This window comes from Juglans regia, chromosome 12 (genome assembly GCF_001411555.2).
Source record: "Juglans regia cultivar Chandler chromosome 12, Walnut 2.0, whole genome shotgun sequence".
Classification (NCBI taxonomy): Eukaryota; Viridiplantae; Streptophyta; class Magnoliopsida; order Fagales; family Juglandaceae; genus Juglans; species Juglans regia.
In genome coordinates this window covers 8,270,238-8,289,404 of record NC_049912.1, presented here as the reverse complement: position 1 = coordinate 8,289,404, position 19,167 = coordinate 8,270,238, and the positions used below count along the sequence as shown (strand labels likewise).

General features: G+C 38.8%; 1 long non-coding RNA gene across 1 annotated transcript; it reads right to left on the bottom strand.

Annotated features, from left to right (window-relative positions):
* Positions 1 to 3,430: 3,430 nt before the first annotated feature.
* LOC108999304 lies at positions 3,431 to 7,146 on the bottom strand. Its single transcript, XR_001997471.2, has 5 exons — positions 6,918 to 7,146; positions 5,295 to 5,425; positions 4,971 to 5,005; positions 4,376 to 4,426; positions 3,431 to 3,914 (listed from the first exon to the last, which is right to left on the bottom strand). It is a non-coding gene; the product is annotated as an uncharacterized LOC108999304 (long non-coding RNA).
* Between the last annotated feature and the right edge of the window lie 12,021 nt (positions 7,147 to 19,167).

The following is a 19,167-nucleotide window of genomic DNA, read 5'->3' as shown; positions in this document are numbered from 1 at the left end:
GTGGCCGTCCATCAAGGAACAATAAATGTTATATGGTAGCTGCTAACTGCTAACTTCTAACCTTTCACAAATCCAAGACTCTAGCTAGCTATAATACGGTAGCTGCTAACTGCTAACCTCTAACCTTTCAAAAATCCAATGCACTACGTGTACGTACACAGAAAATAGTATATATTATGTCGTCGAGTTCACATTTATAATACGAAAAATTATAAATAAACATCACCTTCTATAATATTTTACACAAGAAAAATGTTATTTTATTCATTTAATTTATATTTATATTTTGATATTTTATGTATTTTTATTTTTTTATTTATTTAATATAATTAAGAAAATAATTATTAGTGTATTGATATTTTTTATATTTTTTAAAAATATTTTAAAATGCTAAATAAAATAAATAAAAAATTAAATAAAAATAAAAAAATCAATTTAACTTAGCGGTCAAATAGAACGGTACTACTTAAGCAACTGAATAGTACTTGATCTCTTTACATAATAATATTTTAAAATAAAGAGTATTTTTTATTTTATAATATATACTATAAAATATGTCATAAAATTTATTGGGTGGATATTATTTATTACTCGTACAATATTGACCAAAAGATTCAACATTGGACAGTACAAAATGGGATTCGCCCGGACTGTAGAGATTTCGTGAGTTTGGTTTCAAAGTCGCAAAATAAAGAGAACGGACGTTCTTTAAAAACACCGGAGGACTACGATGACTTTTGCAGTATATTCAAAGGATCTAATAAATCTCTACAGTCCGGGCGAATTCCAAAACAAAATTTCTATTTATGAACCGTCATTTTCACTGTTGATAGGATTAGATTTGAATATTTAATATTTTAAATTTTACGAATTAAATACTGTTAGGTAACTGGGCCTCCGCTTCTCCACCCTTTTCTCCTACCATTTATCTACTTTATATTTCTTTTACTTTATTTTATTTTATTTTCTTCAATATGACCTTTTAGATATGACGTCTTTTATAGTTAAAAAGAGATAAGTGTATTATCTTTACAGGTCATCACAAATTTTAAAGTCTATTAAAATTAGTCTAAAATATAATCTTCTTTTTTTTTCATCTATTTGTACTGTTTTTCTTTTTAATTTCCTTATTGTTAATTTAAAAAAAAAATCGTCTCTTAAACTTTTATCTGTAAAGGTTGAGTTATCTCTTTCTATGAAATATGAGGTTGAATTTTTGTTTAGATATAGAGTGTTGTCACTTAGACGTTTATATATAAAGAATATCAGCAATAATAAAAATCAGACTAGTCATAAAAAGAAATAATATACTGGTAGAGCTCCATATATATTATTTTAATTTATAATGTCATGTTTAATATGAAGACATCCTAGAATGTATCTGGTCATAAATGTAAGTTTCTTTTATGAATAAATGATGAAAAATCAATTTTTCTTAAAAAAAAAAAGGTAACTAGGTTTGAAGAATATGTTATTTACATCCGCTTCCATGTAGAAGAACTCGTGCTGTTTTAGTTTTTGAGTTTGAGAGTTTAACCAATTCTTTTAACTATCTAAGTTTTCATTTAATAAAAGTGATTCAAGCATCTAAAAATTGAAAATATTTTTTTTTTTTTATGGAAAAAAAAAACCTAAATTGAAGATTTTATTGAAAAGTTTATGCAAGTAACGTATATTTAATAAAGGAATCATAAACAACTTCTCATTACTGTAACTTCTTAACAAAATTCTACAGTTAAAAGCTTTATAATAAAGGTTCTATTTACTAATAATAATAAATATTGTTATATTATTTTCCTTTAACTTATAATAAATCAGGTCTTTTCCAGTGCTTAAAATCGTCGTAAATATTCTAAATAATCACTGCAATTGATCATTTTTTATGATTTCTAATTCACTGCATGTTCGAAGAAATTGAAGTGTCATTTCTAATCAATTTTAGCAATTGACGAAAATTGTCACAAAAAATTATTATTTTCGACAATTTTTTTTTCATCACAACTGTCCAAAAAATCAATGGAAATAGCCTTTTCATTTTCCCCTAAATCGTTGAGAAAACTCCATTGCGGTGATATACATCATCGCAAAATGTTAGAAAATCACCGCAAATGACTCAATATGTTCCCAACAATTTTCAATTATCGTCCCCATTATGTATTTCCAGTGGGTAATTGTCGCCGAAAATGACTATTTGCGACGATTAAGTATCGCCACCAGTGTTGTTAATACCGTACCGGCCGGTATTTCCATATCGGCTACTGGGCCAGTACAGGTACTATATGTATTTCGTACCGGTCGAAATACCAGTCGTATCGGCTTGTATTTCGACCTGTACCGGCCGATATTTCGACCTATATTTTTTTTCATTTTTTCAACCTATAAGCTCATTTTTTTACTCCCAATTCAAGCTAGACTATTTATAATTTATATATATATATGTATTTATATATAATTTATTCATATATAGACTATTATTTTAGAATATAATTTATATATATAATTTATTCATATATCGACTATCCCGAAACGGTACCGGTATCGAAATATTTCGTTCCAGTACCTTGACCGGTACAACATCCGGTACGGTATTCAAAACATTGATCACCGCACATAACTAAAATTGCCGAAAAAAATTACTTGAGGCGAAATTTACTCGCCGCAAAAGAGTTTTCCAGAAAATTAAAAAAAATGCACAAAAAATATAATATACATCCAAATTATATGTTCTTGCTAAAAAAAGCAACTGCACAAGTGGGAAGCATAAAACCAGACTTACAAATTATCTAAAAGCCAGTGGGTAAAATATCTGAGTGTAAAAAATGATTTTTAAGAAACCAAGTCAAATAACAAATAATTCATAACTCAAAAATGTTAGCAAGAGTATAAATGATTGTATTCATCAAAGAAGAGTGATGACAGATGGGAATAGTAGTATCAGAAACTAAGCATGCATTTAATAGTCCATGTTTAAGTAAAGAACTGGAGGAAACACTTACCACTTGCATGTATAGTCATTCTATTTCTGGTAATAAATATTTAACTCAAAAATCTGATGGAAGTGCTTCCAATGAACATAGTACGTGGTGGCAAATTCATCACTGGCAATTTATTTGGTAGAGTTGTGACAAATTTGTTGAACTACTGCAATGACTTGGAGAAAAGTGAAAAACGAAGAAGTGAAGAGCAATGTGCACTTTGTGTCTCAATCTAAGAAAACCCCAGGAATTTACAGTTTGTATTCAGGGATCTCTGGAAATGGAATATAGGTAAACAATGAAACTTTCTACAATGAATTATTCTTTTGTATTCTCAATAAGAAATTTGTTGAAAATTTAACAATATCATAATTATCTGGAAAATATGACACTGAGATTTGTTTTTTCAACACTCAAAGAACTGAGAACTGAGAATTTTCTATTGAATACATAAATAGGAACACTAAAAAACTACCTGCATTAGAACTAAAACATCCAATGGGTCATTGTCTTCACACAATGTGTGAGGAATGAGACCATAGTTATGAGGATATACTACTAATGAATACAAAATACGATCAACTTGAGCCATTGATGCAGATGGTAAGATCAATCTGATGGAAGATATCTAATCAAAGTACAAGGTAGCAAAATGCAAGAACTAAGATTCTCCCAGAATATAAGTATAACTCAAAAACCATTCCAAAGATCTTACAGTCCTCATTTAGCAGAAACACCCAAAAAAGCATTTGGACTGGAAGCATTTTGAACCAATCTTTTCTAGTTAAGTATGCTTCAACGCAACGCCGAAAGAATATACTTTTCAGACTAGCACTAAAATCTTCCATTTAAGAGGACGAAATGGTCAATACCTTTAATTAGTCCTATCTTCTTGTCAAGCTCATATTTCACCTTACTTCCCTTTGTGATCTCAACAACCTGTATCATTCCAATTAGTAATACAACAAAGAGATACATTAGAAAATGTGCACTTGAAGAAAACAAGTTACAATTTAAAAGTTGAAAATTGAAAATTCTTGCTAGATGAGAGAAAGTACTGGAAATTTAAGAAGGCTGAGAAAAGTTGGCAGCTGGGAAATGGAGTCTAACTGATGTGTGTATATATATACATATATATATAAACTAAAACCTCTAGATTTAAATGTCTAGGCTAGCTTTAAATTGAGTTGAGCTCGATTCTATATATGCCAGCTAGTTGATGGTCTTGAGCTATCATGTGGCTCATAATCGAGGATTGTTATACAAAAGCAAGATCAGATCCCTCATTGGGTAGACACTTCGGTTATTATCCAATTCTTCTAGGTCATTAATTCATGTCATGCCTTTCAATCATATATCCTTCAAACAACATGATTTTAAATTATACATAGAAACCTCACCTCTGTCACGGAAATATAAATCAAGTCTGATCTGACGACTGACTTTATATCCTGTATTGATGAAGAAAAGAAGAACATCAAACGTTTGGAACTGCTTTGTTAAAAGTGTCATTAATAGGGTCATTAATAGCATTACTTGTTATACTGGAACTGCTTAATGTCACACTTAACATTAAAGCTTTATGTGAATGATACGGCAAGGGATTTAGTTTATTTTTGTAACTATTTTTAATTAGGGACATGTGTCAGTACAGGATATTTTTTCATTATTGGTTGAGTCCGCATTCTGTACAGTTTTTTTTTTCCCTTGTCATATATATATGATTCACTCACTTCATGTACCTTAAAAAATGAAAAGATTAAAAAAAATGATAAACTAAAGAAGAAAAATAATAAGAAAATAAAAGAGAGTTATGGATTCTTACCGCGGTTTGTCTGTGCTAAAATAAAAGAGAGTTATTAATAAGCGATTATATAGAAGTTACATAGTACCTTAGAAATCAACTAAACATCAAAGCGATTATATATAATGTGGAACATGATTTTATGTATGTCAGTATCACAGCCTATCTATAGAGAGAGATAAAAACCTCACCTTTGTATAGCCAAAATAGTTCCTTAGTCCTGGGGCTGTTTTGACAAAAATGAAAAAAACAAGGAATAACGTTAGTGTTTGGAAACTTCAATCGATATTATTTAAGTACTTGTTATTATTTATAGCTACTATTCTCTTGAGTAGCTAAAATATATTGGGACAACTTAGTCAATGTCTCAAAGCAATCATTGAAATTTAGGTGAAGAAATTACGGTGATAAGAAACTTCAAGAAAAGAGCCATGACAAATATTAATGTATCCAATTTCTATAATACCTTAATTTGCAAGTAAGGAGAACACAGACAATGAAAACACCTAATGTACCTGATCGCATTCTTGAGCTGCTCAATAGAATATTAGCCACCGAAGAGATCCTCGTGATAGCTACATGAGTAGGACGTAGCCATGGCCATAATCATACATACCAGAATTTTTACTAGGTCGACACCAGCAGCCTACAACAAAAATAGCCCAGATTTTAAATCAATACTAACTTTCTGTCACAGTGGCATAAATATGAAAATACTTTCGATACAAGAAAGTAGTGCGACATTTAAATATAAGTTCTATCATCCATGATGCCCAAACTATCCAAGAGTATGAGCACTCTTTGTAATAAACTCTAACATGAGGAACTAGAGGAAAAAACTATAGCAGCAAGTTAATATAGTCGAGAAGAAACTCTTTGTGCATGGAAAACATCTCAGACATCCTAAATATATATATATAGCTCCAAAAGGAAAAAAATTACAAACTCCAAAGAAATAATACCATGGTTTGAACCATATGCACGTACGATCACCACCACTGTTGCCTGCATGCCATGGACAGTAAAAACACAGCATACACGTGTGTGTATATATATATATATATATGTATATAGAAGGGTAAAATATCCTATATTACTATTTTGGTTCTTACAATTAATCTCTCTAAATTTGTAATGTTTCTAATCACATCCCCAAGCAGTATAAATCTGATCCATCCATAGGCAATTATCTACATCATAGCCTAACAGATATATTTTTTGCACATTAAGTAAAAAATGCATAGTGAAGAGTAATCAATAATCTAAATAATCAAGTTCTGTACTTTAGAATCAGATGAGTAGTATCATCAAGGCTGTAAAAGCATATGCAATAATCTAAATATAAATTACTAATTAGTACTTCCAAGGTTGGATTTGTTGTCAGTTTTGACTCCTCACATTCTACTCAGATCAATTGGGCCCCTATTTCATCAATAAAATACAAATTTACTATTTGCAAATAGCCCACTATATAGAATGTGAGGAGGGAGGAAACAACCACTTAGAATCCCGTAGCACTAGAAGAATACCACAGCTTTAAAGCCATAATGATACTATTGGATTAGAGCCGATATAAAAAACAGCGAAGGGGAAAAACCAACGGCTCAAGAAAAGCAACCAAACAAAATGCATAGTGTAGAAGCCAAACAACTAGTGAGATGCATCACCCGAAACTTCCACAATGACCATAGTTCTTCAACAACACTAGTAGATCCACAGCAATTCCAAAACTTCCCCAGAAATTATCATTACAGAATAGGCAAGTAGACGAGTACAAGCCATCTTCCACAACAAACCCAACGTCCAGTCAAAGCAATGCAAGAATAAATCCTAAAGCAACTTCTACCAATCAAGAACACAAGAATAAATCCTAAACCAAAGAAAGTCGCAACGTTCAACTTGAAATGCAAATTTTTTTTAATGAATCAATAAAGAATTCCCAAAAATTTTGCATTTAAAAAACCCAGACTCTGTTTCTAACAACAACTTTAAACGCTTCCATAGGACAAAGCTGAACACAAATAAGCGAATGACAACAACCCACAATATAAACTTGGGCAAAATAAAGAGAGTGCAGAGAATGGTGACAGTTTATTCCGAAAAAAAAAAAACACAAAAAAAAAAAGAGAGAGAGAGACCTCCAGAGCGTGTTTGTATCGCTTGACCTTGCGTGGAGGAGAAGGGGGCTTCGACGGAGGACTGGCGAACGGCGCCCCTAGCGGCGGCGATGTAGAGAAATCCGACAGAGAGAGAGAGGTGAGGCCAGATTCGGGTGGAAAAGGAAGAGATCGACGGGGGGCTGGGGGAGAACGAGGGGGTGGCCGTCGAGGTGAATGGTAGTGGCATGGTGGGGTCGTGCGCGGCGGAGTGGGGGGAGACGGGAGGGAAATGACAAAGGGAAAACGAACGGGTGAATTAAATTTTATTATTTTTTGCGGCGACATAATATCACCGCAATTAATAAAAAATCGCCGCAAATACAAATTCCTCATTTTCAGCGGAGCAAAAATTGTTGGTACTCCTCATTTGCAGCGACAAAAATTCGCAATTTTCGACACAATAGTTTTTTGCAGCAAAAAAAAAAGTCATCACAAAAACTTAACATTGAATTCTTCCTCAGAATTTTTCAAATTCAGCAGCGAATTTAAAAATCTATTTGCCGCGATTTGTTTTTTACGGCGATCTAAAAATTGCTGAAAAATACCTTTTTTTTCTTATAGTGGTTCAAGTTTGGACTAAAAGATTATATATCTATCTTTTCCAAGCAATTAGACATGAAAGAGTCTATCCTTGGTCCCAATTAAATCTGGACAGGCTCTGAATATGAAATAAGATTTTGCTATTTTTTCAGTAAAATAAGATTTTGCTCAATTAAATGAATAGAGTAAAGTAAAAGTAATAAATTAAGATGATATTTTATATAAAAAAAACACTCCACGAATCCGAAAGAGAGTTAGTTACAATATGCATTTAGATTAAGTATGGCTTAATCAGCGGGATATGATAGAGATATAGAAATCATGTATAACCCAAGGTACCTAAAGAAAAATAGGCGGGCAAGGGAACTTAATTTTCTGGAAATTTGTATGCTAGCTGGAGTTTGGTTGCCATGATCAGAATGGTCAACTCTTCAAGAGCTAGAATGATTAATTAGATCAAGATATATCAATTTATGAATTTATTTTTATGTAATTATTTTGTAATTAAAGTATTTTATATTCATACTTTTTTGGAAAATTTTGATAATTATTAAGTGAATTTTGTGAGAGAAATAGAGAATTTTGATATATTTTTTAACTACGTTTTATATTAGAATTTGTAAAATTAAACTATAAAGTTGAAAAGTTATTTAAATATAATTTTTTAAAAATGAAATTTGTAGGAAGAATAAATAATAGATGCGTAAATTTTATATGTTGTTCTGAACAATATATGAATAATAAAAACATTACTATTGTGCAACTGTGTATTACTTAGGACTTGTTTGGATACATAATTTAAAATCATCTCATCTCATCTCTTTATCTAAACATGTTGGAGTGTAGCATCTTCCATACAGAAAATATGGAGTTAAAATCCAAAAAAAGAAAGACCAAGACTAAAGTAGACAATATACATTAGTTAGTTATTTTCTATTTTTAGTATAAATAAATGTAAACACAAATGATCAATTCACTTGATTCATACAATATTTTTCATTTTAATAGTCTACATATGATATTTTCTGTTCTTCGTACTTTCCATTTTTCAGTTTATGAAACTCTTGATAAAACGAGCACTTACAATGAATTAGTACAGTAATTTTTATTTTAAATTTTGTAAAAGTTATTTTGATTTTTACATTTGAATAATATATATAATTGAACGAAAATTTAAATATTTAAAAAAAAAAAAAAAAAAGTAAACGAAACGTGCCCAATTGTGGAGCAGACAACTTACGGTGCTTTAATATTTCTTAACGCATAATCAAATGCATTTTGCGTAATTCCAACGCTACATAATTGCTTGTTAAAGGATCGGATAAGAATCTCTCTGTCTCTCGGTGTGTACCGTCACCCCCCTATGACGGAATAGAGTTATTAGCACCACCAAACAGCCAGGGAAACTAAGGAGACGTTTGGATTCGAAGATGATTTGAGATGAGCTGAGATGGATTGTGAATAGTAATGAGATGAGTTGTGAATAGTAGTGAGATTTATGAGTTAAAGTTGCTGAATAGTAGTGAGATGAGTTGAGATGAGCTGAGATCACTTACGAATCCAAACGAGTCCTAAAGCTGTTATTGCTCAATTAATTTCACTGACTTTTAGCAGTGTGCTTTGGGAGAAATTGAATTTAGTCATGCGAATTGAGTGGAAATAAAGGAACTTAAATCCATTGTCTTTATCATAGAATTTTAAAATATAAAGTTAAATAAAATATTATTAAAATATTATTTTTTAATATTATTATTATTATTTTAAAATTTAAAAAAATTAAATTATTTACTATATTATTCGTGAAAATTTATAAAAATTATAATAATAATATGAGATTAGATGAGTTGAGAGTATTTCTTGATCCCTCTCTATGAAATAATATTTAAAAAAAAAAAAAAAGAGTTAATATCTAAATGATTCACCAAGTAATTTACCATATTCTCAATCTTCTTATTAATGTTGATCATGACATTGTCCGGAAATCAATTTCTCCAACCTACTAACTAACTAAAAAAAGAATAGTTCAAAAAAAAAAAAAGAGGTTATGATTATCAAATAAACTAAAAAAAGAGTCCAAGCTAACCAGAAACCGATTCGTTGGGGACCACGGCATTGTATTACAATCCGCTAACGAGAAACCGATTCAATTAATGATCGTTATCTAACACAACGCATGCCTCCTGATGGAAGTGACCCCTCCTCATCTGTGCCCAATGAAATGACATAAATCTCAACCTTCGGTTGGAAACACGATTTGTATTCAGACTTTTGTTCACGATCGAACAATTAAATATTATTTATAAATTATTTCTTTATTATTTATAAGTGATCTAACATACTCTTGACGTCCAAACGAAAACTCTTTACAAATCACTGAAAGTGAAACTCCAGTCTAGATCTTGCTTGCAACATTCCATCTTCTAAACTATCTACTTATGAATTCATTTGTGGGTAGTGGAGGGCCTACTTTATTTGAAGGCCTACTTATGAAAAAAGTCCAGTATAAAAGACTCTTTGTTAACCAAAGGGAATTAGAGGGTTCAAGGCCCAACAAAGTCACACACACACCACACATCACCTTTCACGGGAAGATAGAGATTTCATGCAGATACGTGATCAGTTCGGTTACTGGGTAATGATCCACAACGATAAACTCTGCAGCAGATAGGCATCACGTTGGAATCTATATATACCAGGTAACCTTTGATAGTAAGGGATCGGTCTCTCTCTTTTGAATTCTAAATTGTTTGTTACACTTACTGACTTAAGCATCGGAGCTTTCTCAGGTGTATCATGCCGAAATTTCTTGTCATCACATAGGTGAACAGTTGCAGACTGGAAGTGAGACACGTCCTTTATAGTGGCGTCGTCTGTGAGATCTTCATTTCTCTTTATGTGGTTCTCACATGCCTACTATAACCCGTTCCTTAGTAAGCCGAGCGATGGATATGTTCCCAACATCCGTGGAGGCAAGACTAGTAGCAGCCGAAGAAAAACTTAAGCAGGCGTTGGAAGCCATGGAGATCCTGAAGAAGGAGAACAATAATTTGCGATGAAAGAATGCTAAAACTAGCAATACCACCATACCGCTCACAGTGAGCAAGGTGAGGGGGGGAGGTACCGTGTAATATGGAGTCAAACCTAGGACGAATAGAGAAGAAAAAAATGCATGATGATTTGAAAAAACTGGCAGGAAAGTATGAGGAGATGGTGAAGAAGATGGGGGGATCTTCCTTGGTGGAATGCTTGTTAAACTAAATAGATCTACTGTATAGCAAACGAATCATAGCCATGCCCCTCCCGCCAAAGTTCAAGGTATCCTAGGTAGACATGTATGATGGGTCCAAAGATCCAATAGACCATATGGAGGACTTCAAGGACCACATCACGCTCCACGGGTTTCCAGGTGAGATTGCATGCTAGGCTTTCCTTTTGACCCTAAGGGGAACAACAAGAGGATGGCTTGGGACCCTTAGGCCAAGGTCAATAGACAGTTTTTGAAGAATTGACTAAACAGTTCCTAACCCAGTTTATGCCCAGCAGGAGGCGCCAGTGCCCAGCCGCCTACCTGCTAAAGGTCAAGTAGAAAGAAGATGAAAACCTGAAGACCTACCTTACCCGCTTCAACAAAGCACGTTTGACAGTAGACGACAGAACGAAAAGATCACCATCGCCGCCCTCCTTGGCGAGATATGGCCACAGAGTCCCTTTATGGCAAATTGGCCAAACAGACTCCTTCCGCCATCAGGGAGTTCATGGATAGAGCATATGATTTCGTTAATGTTGAAGATACTCTCCAGGCCTTGGTGGATCCTCATAAGGTAGACAGCAAGGTCGAACGAAGAAGCAGGCAGGTCGATAGAAAAACCAGTGCAAGCCGGTAGGAGAAGAAGTGAGAAAAGCGGCCAGACTACGATCCTAGGCTGATACATAACAATTTGAACGTGCGAGAGGACGAGAAAGACAGGGAGGAATGGCTTTAGCTCAAGATAGGCAGTCGTTACTGCAAATACCACCAGACTGGGTCACACTGGACCGAAGACTACACGACTATGAAGAAGACAGTGACTGAGCTAGCAGGAATGGGGGAATTGGAACAAATGATTGCAAAACGTTCAAAACCTAGAAGGCACCAAGGAACAAGACAAGAAACTAGGAGGAGTAGTAGTCCTAAGCAACGGCAGAAGCTGCCAACAGGGTGCCCCCAAGAGGCGACAGGAACAGGGCGCCCATAGGAGAAATTTGGACAATACAAGGGGGCTTTGCAGGGGTGGCATATCCATATCTAGCCGGAAGGCTTATGCACAAAGGGCGAGATATGAAGAGGTATATGTAGCAAATAGAGCTCCCAAGCAACAAAAGCTTGGTGGTGATCGGATGGTAATATCTTTCGGGGAGGCAAATCGGGAAGAAGTATTGTACCCACACGATGATGCTTTGGTGATTACCCTTGTGATAGCCAACTATACGACCAGACAGGTACTAATCGACAACGAAAGTTCGACCAATATACTATTTTGGGAGGCGTTTGTCAAAATGGGTATCGACACCGGTAAACTAAGGCCCTCCCCAACACCATTGAAGGGTTTCTTCGGGGACACAATCCAGCCCATTGGAGCTATCACCCTTCCAGTGACCGCCGGGTCTGGAGCACGAACGGTGACCACCATGACTGATTTCTTGGTAGTGAAAGCTCCCTCTTCTTACAACGCCATATTGGGGAGACCAACACTCAACCATTTCAGGGCAATGACGTCCACATACCACCTCAAGATAAAGTTCACAACCGAAAACGGGGTGGGGGAGTAGTGAGGTGAGCAAGCTTTGGCACGGGAGTACATGCTGAAGTCAACGAACCGTTGGAGCTCGTAATGTTACATTCAGACCGCCCTGGAACTACTACACACATTGGGACACAAGTTCCGAAGTCAGAGAAGCCTTGAGGCAGTTGTTGATCGAACATAGGGATGTCTTCGCATGGAGCCACGAGAAAATGCCTGGCATAGATAATGACATCATTGAACACCGCTTGGGCGTGGATCATGCGCACAAGGCAATACGCCAGAAAAGAAGGTCGTTCAGCGCAGAGAAGTACGCTGCCATTAATGAAGAGGTAGAGAGTTTGCTCGCCGCTAGTTTCATCAAGGAAGCTCATTATCCATAACGGTTGTCTAAACGTGGTCTCGGTAAAAAAGGTGAATGGAAAGTAGAGAATGTGCGTAGACTTCATCAATTTGAATAAAGTTTGCCCAAAAGACAGTTTCCCTTTACCACACATCGACGTTATTGTGGATGCAATGACAGAACACCATATATTGAGCTTCATGGATGCTTACTCAAGATACAACCAAATACGGATGCGCGCATCAGATGAAGAGAAAAATTCGTTCATAAAAGATCGTGGGCTGTATTGCTACCAGATCATGCCATTTGGATTGAAGAATGCATGGGCAACCTACCAGAGGCTGGTCAATCGAATGTTTAAAGAGCAGATTGGAAAGTCTATGGAGGTTTACGTGGACGATCTGTTGATAAAAGGTAAAGAGCCCGCCCAGCACCTTTGCGATCTGCGAGTGGCGTTCGGGATTTTATGCCATTACAAGATGAGGCTGAACCTTGCAAAATGTGCTTTTGGGGTCGAGTCGGGGGAGTTCTTGGGATTCATCATGTCTGAAAGAGGAATCGAGGCTTCTCTAGAGAAGATAGAAGCCGTACTCAACATGAAGTTGTCAAGAAATCTGAACGAAACCCAGCGGTTGGCGAGCAGAGTAGCCGCCCTGGGTAGATTAATAGCCCGGTCAACAGACAAATGTCTCACATTTTTCCAAGTACTACGCAAGATGCATCCTTGGAATGAAGAGTGTGATGAGGCTTTATAAAAATTGAAGCAGCACCTGCCAGTCCACCACTCCTAAGGTAGCTAGAGAAAGGCGATGTGCTTTGTGCATACTTAGTAGTTTCCCCATATGTTGTGTCCGCCATCCTAGTAAAAAAGGAGGGGACTGCCTAGCATTACGTGTACTACATAAGTCAGGCTCTCAGAGGAGCAGAAGTAAGGTACCCTCGGATTGAGATGCTAACCTTCGCCTTGATAACAGCGGCCAGGAAACTCTGCCCATACTTTCAAGCCCACACAATAAGAGTGCTTACGGAAGCCCCATTAGCAACAATCCTGAGGAAACCAGACATCACGGGAAGGTTGATAGGATGGTCTATGGAACTGAGTGAGTTTGACATAAAATATGTGCCAAGAAAGGCGGTTAAGAGACAAGCATTGGCAGACTTTGTGGCGGAGTTCTCAAGTTTCCCCCAAGAAGACACGGTAGCCCTAATGGGAAAGCCAGGGGTACTTTTCGTGGATGGCTCATCCTGCTAGGCAGGTGGAGGCCTATGGATAAATTTGATGAGCCCCAACAGCCAAGAGCAATACATGGCAACCTGACATTCAAAGTAACAAAGAACGAAGCCGAATATGAAGCACTCGTGGCAGGACTTTCTATAGCCGCCAGGATAGGGGCAACTGAGATAGAGGCCAAGTCAAACACGCAGATAGTTGTTAATCAAGTTTTGGGCCTATACGCGACAAAGGGGGAAAATTTGAAAAAATATTTAGAACGAGTCTGTGAGGCACACAACCTTTTCTTGTATTTCAATATAACTCAGAAACCATGGGCAGACAATGAAGTGGCGGACAAGTTGGCATGAACAACATTGAGAATGGAAGAGGCACCTCTCCCATGGCAAGTTGAACGAAGAGTCATCAAGGTCCCAGCCATTGGGATAGAAGTGGGCACCATGGGTTCCAACATCCCAAAGTGGGCAAGCGAGGTGGTTGAGTACCTAGAGGAAGGGAAGTTACCAAAGGCAAAGGAGGAGGCAAGGAGGATAAGAAGGAAGGCGGCAAGATTCCTGCTCATCAATGGAGTTCTTTATAAAGGGGTTTCTCCGCCCCACTACTACGATGCATTTCCACAAAAGATGTGCAGTATGTATTGGCAGAAATACACGAAGGAATATGTGAAAACCATTTAGGTGGAAGAACTTTGGCCAGAAAGGCAGTAAGAGCAAGATACTACTGGCCCAACGCATTGAGGGACGCACGAGAATTCAGTAAAAGGTGCATCGAATGCCAGGCATATGCCCTAGTACCACACTCCCCTCTAGAGGAGTTAACATCTATGACAGCACCTTGGCCTTTTGCCCAATGGGGTGTGGATCTGGTTCGACCTTTCGCACCAGGAAGAGGCAGAGTAAAATTCATGATTGTGGCCATGGATTACTTCACAAAGTGGGCGGAGGCAGAACCACTGGTGTCTGTAACAAGCAAGACCATGATAAAGTTCTTGTGGAAAAATATTGTTTGCAGATTTGGGATCCCGCAGAGCATAGTGACAGACAACGGGCGTCAATTTGACTCCGACCATTTCAGAGAATGGTGTATGGAGTTGAAGATTAAGGTGAAGTACTCCTCACTAGGCCACTCGCAAACGAACAGACAAGCAGAAGCAACAAACAAGGCATTACTCTCGATCCTAAAGAAAAGGGTCACAGAGAAAAAGAGAGAATGAGCGGAGGAGCTACCAGGGGTGCTTTAGGCGTATAGAACATCGGTAAAGACTCTAACGGGGGAATCTGCATTCACGTTGGTGTATGGTTGCGAGGCGGTAGCCCCAGTCAAAGTAGGGCTTCCAAGCTATAGAACGAGTTACATCTCGACCGCCCAAAACGATAAAAAGATGGAGGAGTACCTCGACTTATTAAAGGAAGAAAGGGAAATAGTGGAAGACAGGATGTTGCAAGAAAAAGCTAAAGCTAATCAATACTTCAACAAGAGAGTAAGGCCTAGGACTTTTAAAGTAGGAGACCTGGTCTCAAAGAAAAGCGGGGTGACTACCCAAGGTGAAGGAAAAATGGGGCCCCGATGGGAAGGGCCTTACCTTGTGGTAGCTAACAACAGGCCTGGGTCGTACAGACTAAAAGACAGCCAAGGCAAGGAACTGCCACATCCATGGAACGCAGAGCACTTAAGGAAATTTTTTTAGTAGCATTTACAGTATTTCTATTTCTGTTAATTTCGTTTCTTCCATATTCACGTTATTACATTTATATCCATGACTGTGGGAGCATTTGCATTACCCTATAACTACTCACAATTTTTCGCACTTTCTTTGATTGGTAAATCCTTAGTAAAGATAAGCACAACTAGGGTGAGCACCAAAAGCAAAGCTTAGCAGCTTGTGGTGCCATGCAAAAGGGCGCGGAGGTCATCAGACCACGCCACCCCTAAACACTAAAAGCAAGCCTTAGCTGCTTGTGGTGCCATGCAAAAGGGTGCGGAGGTCATCAGACCGCGCCACCTCTAAACACCAAAAGCAAGCCTTAGTCGCTTGTGGTGCAATGCAAAAGGGCACGGAGGTCATCAGACCGCACCACCCCTAAACACCAAAAGCAAACCTTAGCAACTTGTGGTGCCATGCAAAAGGGCGCAGAGGTCTTCAGACCACGCCACCCCTCTCAAGAACTCTAGCAGTTTACAAGACCAAGGTTAAAAGAGCAAGCAACTCAAATAAAGTAGAAAGTCCGGAACCAAAGACATATAACAATGAAATTAACAAACATACATCATTGCAGGTTTTAGAACAAACCAAAGTCTATTATTAAACAAAATGAAGGTACATCAAAAGCAAAACACAAAAATTCCAAGGAAAAAATAGAGAGGCCAAGAAGCTAAGGAGCATCATCTGTCGGCGGTAGTGGAGGTATGCCTATAAAAGCATCAGGCATCTCATCTCGCCCAAACGTGTCAACCCGAAAACAGTTGTTTTCTTTGGGAAAGAATAAGCGCCAGTCCAAAGTTGCAAGGTTCGTAGCAGGATCTATCACAAGGCGAGCCCTGAGCCTTAGGATGCCAGAACCATAGCCGTAAGCAAAGGTGCGATCCCCGGTAGCAGGGACGCAAGCTAACTGACCGCGCAGGCATTCAATCTCAACCTAGGCAATAGCAAGCTCGTCTTTTTTAAGGGTCAGCTGCTGGTCCTTGACGATGGCAACCAAATTTTCCTTCCTAAGGTTCTCGTTTGAGTCACTGCAGTCATCCTTATACTTCTAATGGCGCTCTTGGAGATCTGCCAAAGCCCCTTGTGCCTCAGAAAGATTAAGGGTAGTAAAGCGGGCTTTCTTCAGGGAGGCTGCTAGCTGCTGGGATAACTCATGACCGTACTTCTGGGAACGAGTCAACTCTTCACGGGTCGAGTCTAAGTCCTTGCTACGAGCAAGAAGATCAGAGTTAAGGCGAACCAACTCAGGTTCAAAGCCTTTCTGAGCCTCAGAAAGTTGGGACCTCGCCGAGTCCCTTTCAGACTAGAGGAGCTTCAGGGCAAAGTCATCCTTGACTTTCACCTCTTGGGCAAGGCGCGCAGCTTCACGGAGCTAAAGGACTTCTTCCTCGTAAATCTCCAAGTCGCCTTGCAGCGAATGGGAGTAACCCTCCGACTGCTCGAGCAGTACTTCAAGCTTTTTCTTCTTCTCCACCAGGGCGTCTAGCTTAGCCCTATCAGCCTGCCACTTCTCGGAAGCACGCTTGGTGACATAGCACAACTTTCACAGCTCCTTGGCCTCCTCCTCTAGGCGGGCACAATCTGCCACAATCCACGCTACCAGATCATTAATGCTCTATAAAAGAAAGTGAAACAACCCAAGTAAGAAACTGCGTGGAAGCACAACAAGAAAAACAAACATGCCGCATGATACCTTAGAAAACCAGTCTTTTAAGTGGTTAACCATCTGAGCAATGGTTTTGACTTGGGCATTGGCAGAAGTAGAGGAGGCACCGCCACTGGCATCACCACCAATGATCTCCCTAGGGCTAGGAACAACCCTAAGCGAGGAAGCCTTTGCAAGCCTCAGGGTTGAATCTGCCACCCTCTCTGGTAGACCCCCGAGGCATATAGGTGGAAGGGGGGACTTGGCGTAGGCCAAGTCAGCCTCGATTAGGCGAGTATCTTCTTGCAAAAAATTGCCCCATTCCTCTTCGAAGAGGGAAACGGTGTCTCCCCCAAAGGATGGGGTACATAGGGGAGGAAAAGAGAGGCCTTCGCCACTGCCAACCAAGAAGGGATACTTCCCCCCAGAGACTATGACTGGCGGGGGGCTCTGGGGCTGATTGTTTTGCCCCTACCTTGACACGGACTACAGCAAGAGGATGTACACCCAATGGCGCCGCCCTAATTAGTAGCCATAACGCTCAAGTTTTCACGAACATCCCTAGCCGGGGAAGGAATGAGACCGCCTGCCATGGGTGGGCGAACCCCTATGCCTGTGACAACATCCAAGTTAAGAGCAGTCACGAACACAGCATCCAGCTCACCCTCCCACACCTAACCTTCAACATCTGGAAATTCAAATGTAAGGTTGGTTGCTAGTGGGTGTGCCGGCCGAGGGGCTCAACCTGGAAAGTGGCAGCCAAATCGAAAAGAGACATGCTAGCCAAACTTTCAACATCTCATAGGCCAGAAGAACGTGGTTGCGCAGAGGAACCGCAAGGTACTGGAAGTGCGGCAGTAATAGATGGGGTGGGTAGATGAGCCTGATAGCCCTCCGAGGGTGCAACAGTTTCCTCTAACTGTGGCATAGGGAGCACATCGGTGGCTAGCTACATAGGCGTCTGAGTCTGGGCACCTTCCAAGGGCGCCAAAGCTTTCAGAGTGACCTCTTTTTCTTTGACTTTTACCATCATTCTTTTTCTTGCTTCTTACTTCCCTATTCTCTTTACTTTCTTTCTTCTCAGATCTTTTCTTCTCCTTCTTTCCTTGCTCGGACTGGCCATCCTCCTTGTTTTTCTCGGAGGGTTTTCGTAAAGGAGTAGGAATTATATTTGAAATCATTAACGAACGCCCCTGAACATGGGAATGATTGGGGGACATCAGAAACCGGTCAATGTAATTAGGCATCAACAAAAAATCAATCCAAAGATCTTCAGGGTGGGCAGCAGCTCAAGAACGGACAATCTCAATTCGGGCCAGCTCCCTACGTGACAAAGGCGACATGGTTGCCCACAAACACTTATCATTAGGAAGAGGGCACCATATCGCCTTAACTGGAAAATCTCGAAATAGGGCTTCTTGGGCGGGAAAGTCCCAGCCCTAGCCAGTGATAAAGACAAACTTGGTTGTCCAAGCTTTGGCGTTAGAATACCAAGTTTCAAATCGGGCCAAAGTCTGCCCTTTATCTTTCTTGCGAAAGCTGGCAACATTGCCCTTGGTGGTTGGCCTCACGTTGTAGAAAGCCAAAAACTCTTGGGCAGTTAGGTTAGGGTAAAGATTCCCAAGAGGCTCCAAGACCATGTGGAAAACAATGCAGGCACAAAGATAAGCCCTCAATGCAAAAGGATGGAGCTGAGCGAACGCTATATCGAGTAAGTCCAAGATGTCGCGTAGGGGCGACAGAAGGGAAGTCTCAACCCATGGGACATCAGGGACGTGGTCAAAGTAACCTTGCCTGCAAAACCCTCATCATCACAGCACCCCGATGGGGGAACCTCCATCACTGCCTCCTCAGGGATGTGATATTCCTCTTAATCTCGAGAAGATGCTTCTTTTGAAGGGCTGAATGCCACCCATGCTAGTCAAAGGTCGTGCCCTCCGAGACTTGAAAAGGTTGTATAGAGCTGTCACCATGTTCAGCCATGAAA